The sequence below is a fragment of the Paramormyrops kingsleyae genome, chromosome 6 (genome assembly GCF_048594095.1).
Source record: "Paramormyrops kingsleyae isolate MSU_618 chromosome 6, PKINGS_0.4, whole genome shotgun sequence".
Taxonomy (NCBI): domain Eukaryota; kingdom Metazoa; phylum Chordata; class Actinopteri; order Osteoglossiformes; family Mormyridae; genus Paramormyrops; species Paramormyrops kingsleyae.
This window is the reverse complement of record NC_132802.1, coordinates 9504408-9508391: the sequence shown is the minus strand read 5'-3', so window position 1 is coordinate 9508391 and position 3984 is coordinate 9504408. Positions and strand designations below refer to the sequence as shown.

Genomic DNA, 3984 nt, shown 5'->3' with positions numbered 1-3984 from the left:
CCATGTATCCAGTACCAGGTCATAATGCCCACTGGCAGACTTGGGGGGTGAGGGGGCACCTGCCCCCCCCTGGTGCACCAGGGTGCCCTACTGACTGCCCCTCAAATGGTAAAAATTAATGATTTACGAATGATTACTAATGATCCCCCCTCCCTCCCCCCAAAGTCCAGCAGTGATAATGCCATCTCTCTTTAATTACTGTCAATTAATTAAAAAGTGTACAGTGTCCTGTGTAGAGCTGGCACAGTTCTGTAGTCAAGAAAAAATGAAATACAGTGTAAATAAATCATTGAGATAGAGTACAAATAACTCACTGTAAATAAATCATTGCCAAGTGCCAGCATAATAGGTCTATTTGATATTTGCGATCACATTGTAGGATCTCCATTACTTTACATTAAAGGGAGTGAACACCTATACCTAGGCATTTTCACATTCACAACAACAACAGTCCCCCAAAGATCACATCAGCAAAACATATTTCCACCAAATGCTGCATATTGCATGTGACCTGTGCATTATACTCGCATGACTGGGAGATGAATAGCTTTGCTTTTATCCATGGTATTTATAAACTCTGATGAGCATCTGGGTGTGTCAGTATATTTGTCCCCAATTTAATGTTTCAGCAAACCTTCAAATCCTGAGAGACAAAATCAGAAGCTGCCCAGTCTGGGCCTCCATCTGTTCTCCCTAGTGGACAGGTCCTCATCGTACCTATAAGAAGCACACACACACACACACACACACACACACACACATGTAGGGTAAACATATCCTTATGGGGACCACTCATTCATTTCAATGGGAAAAATGCTAATGCTAACTATGACAACCTTAACCCCTACCCTGCCCTAACCATAACCATAAGTAACCTAATAAAATACAAGAGTTTTTGCATTTTTAGTTTTTTCATAGCAGTCACCGATTTTTATAAAATAGAGTTTTCCCTTATGGGGACCAGGAAACCGGTCCCTATAAGGGGAAAAAAATGGATATTTATCACGTTATGGGGACATTATGTCCCCATAAGGATAGGTACAGTAAACCTGCTCGCACACACACACACGCGCACACACACACACACACACACACAGGTTTGTAATTGTAATTCATTTCTATTGGAAAAACTCTAATCCCAACATGACAACCTTAACCCCTACCCAGCCCTAACCTTAGCCATGAGTAACCAAACAAAATCTTCATTACATTCACAGATTTTTTGGGGGCCTGAAAAATGGTCCCCACAACATCAAAATAACAGGTTTTTATCACATTGTGGGGGACATTTGGTCCCCCACAATGTAATATTAACTTAATCCACACACACACACACACACACACATACAGTACTGTGCAAAAGACTTAAGCAGCCAAAGAAAACTTTCAAAGCCATTTCCCTGATTTATCTGGGTAGTAAGCGTATATTTGATCAAAACAAAAAACACAATTTAGCATTAGAACATATGCAAATGAACAGTAACACAATAAAAAACTCAAGAATTTCTTCTGTTCTCCAAAAACTTACTGATATCTAGTTGGATGGCTAGATGAACACCGCTTCAGTTCCCAGACCTCTCCTCAGGGGCACCCAGCTAATCCATGTATCTATGAAATTTCACCACCTCACTCTTGGATTAGTTTAAAAAGTCAATGAGGTACCGATTAGCATATGATATGTGCTAGTAGTGGAGTCAAGACATACATGGGTGTAGTAGATAAATTCTGTAATCATTGTGGTGATTTAGGAGGTGCCTTGGAATGGCTAAGCTGACACACTTTGACAGGCATAATATAGCTTTACACCAACATGAAGATCATTTAAACATTTAAACATCTTCATTGACTGCTTAAGACTGTAGGTGCAGTGTGTACCTCTGCAACAAACATTGGTTCAAATCTCATGGCTGGTACAGTAATTACTGCTGACCCATTCAGCGAGGCCTTCAAAACCAGCTGTTTGAGGGTTGCTGGATAAATGGCTGAGACTTCTCTTGTACCAGAAGTTTCTCTGAAATTCTATTGTATATTGCATTTTGTTATACCTTTTCATTGTATAATGGGTTCATTCTGACTAGTCTCTCAATAAGGCTACACTTGTGAAATGTCTAAGCTACTAGCCATGGATAAACTGGCTCCCATATAAACACTGGGTGGTGGCACATATTTACAGCTTCTTTAGAATTGACTTCAATGTGGTCCAAGTAAATATTCACTGTCACTGAGATCTTGCAGCTCCCCTGATGTACAGCTTTACACTCCTTTGCCCTGGAGTTGTTTTGGTTTGAAAATGAGTGTTAATAGGTTATATTTGCTACAGTATGAAAGTGGAACCTTATAGACATATGTACACAAATGTACCTAATCTGAAATTACTCAAACAACTTTGGTAACACTTTACTTAAGGCCATGTTCTTAGTCATTTATAAACACATTGTCACATTCATAACAAATAATAATGCCTTCATAAAGCATTACAAACATGGCTGTAAGTATTTATAAAAAGGCATCCCACATTATAGCCATGTGTATTATGCATTACGAATACTTTATGAAGCTCTCATCTATATTGCACAATAAATACCTTTATAATGCATTATAATGGTTGGTATAAGCATTGAGGATGCTTTGCACTGAATTATAAAGGTATCTATAGTGTATTATGAATGACAGCTTCATAAGGCAGTCATAATGCATAATAAACATGGCTATAATGTGTTATGCCTTTTTTAAATTATTTATAGCCATGTTTATAATGCTTTACTAGTGCATTATAATCCATTATGAATGTGTTCATAAATTACTAAAGACATGGCCTTAAGTAAAGTGTTACCACACCTTTTATTGCACTTTATTCCACCACTATGTGCATTGTCAGACATTTCTTGAATTTGTACAACTTAAGAACTACGGTCTTTTATAACATGTTGAGGTATACAATTGAAAGCTTGGATGAAACTTTACAAGACAGACTTCCTGATTTATGTGAACACTGATTGTTTATCATTCATTCATCAGATGTCCAGTTCTGACACCCCCTCAGATCGCTTTGACCCAAATCACCATGACAGCGTGGTGGTGGTCATTAATGGCACTGAGCTCATTTCTCCTGCTGTTTTATCTGTCACACCCGGCTACCACCTTTTGAAGTGAAAGCAGACGAGGGGAGGGCTGATTGAGAGGCCAGGGATAAAACTCACAAAACACCCTAATTGGAAGCAGCTGCCTTCTGAACTCCTTCCAAGAAGGACACATGATTTGTCTCAGTTATGGAAACAACTGGACACACATACACACACATTAGGAAGCTGAACAGAGGTGGGTTCAGCTGCAACACCACCCAGTATCAACACCGAAGGGATCTAGCCGTTAGCAGTTAAAGAGAAACACAGTTGTCATGAGAAAACAGCAATTTCAGTATCACCATAGCAACTTCAGAACTAGGTCAGCATGACAAGCAAAAATATGTGCTCATAAAATGCTATTTTTTATGCACTTGATCCATTGCAAACTTCAGAACATTTCTCCCTGAAAGGATTTTCCCATCTGACCTTTGCATTATTTTCGTCAAACTAAAGTGAAAACATTATAGTTACCGTCCTTCTGCCGAGACAGACACTTCTCTTTTGCCAATGCCAGAACTAGACAATAGACTGGGTTGGGCTGCTACTGTATTAGGCCCCAAGAATCAGATAGAGGGTACTTCCTCCCTGTCTTGGATGCCCTCCAACAGGTTGTGGAGATAAAGTGGTTTCTTATCAAGATCTTTAAGCTGGTCAAGTTCCAAAAGTCCTCTAAACTTTGAAGTCACCTTGCCCGTGACCTGAAGTCTCTTACAGATTCCCTTGCAACAACTAAGGTAATATTTTTCTAAAATTTTAAAGATAAATAGCATATTTCCTGGGGTTGCTTGTCTTGGGAAACCACATAAAAATCTTTGTTTACATTTTCATTTTTTCTTGCCTTATCTGGCATGCCCAGGTC

The 3984-nt window shown here is 39.1% G+C and overlaps 1 long non-coding RNA gene across 2 annotated transcripts; it reads right to left on the bottom strand.

The window, feature by feature from the left end:
* LOC111855636 (uncharacterized) lies at positions 1 to 3637 on the bottom strand. Of its 2 annotated transcripts, XR_002840943.1 has the most exons (4): positions 3597 to 3637; positions 1529 to 1631; positions 635 to 717; positions 1 to 249 (listed from the first exon to the last, which is right to left on the bottom strand). It is a non-coding gene; the product is annotated as an uncharacterized lncRNA (long non-coding RNA). The 2 variants fall into 2 exon arrangements; XR_002840942.2 differs by lacking the exon at positions 1 to 249 and having other exon boundaries at positions 282 to 717.
* Between the last annotated feature and the right edge of the window lie 347 nt (positions 3638 to 3984).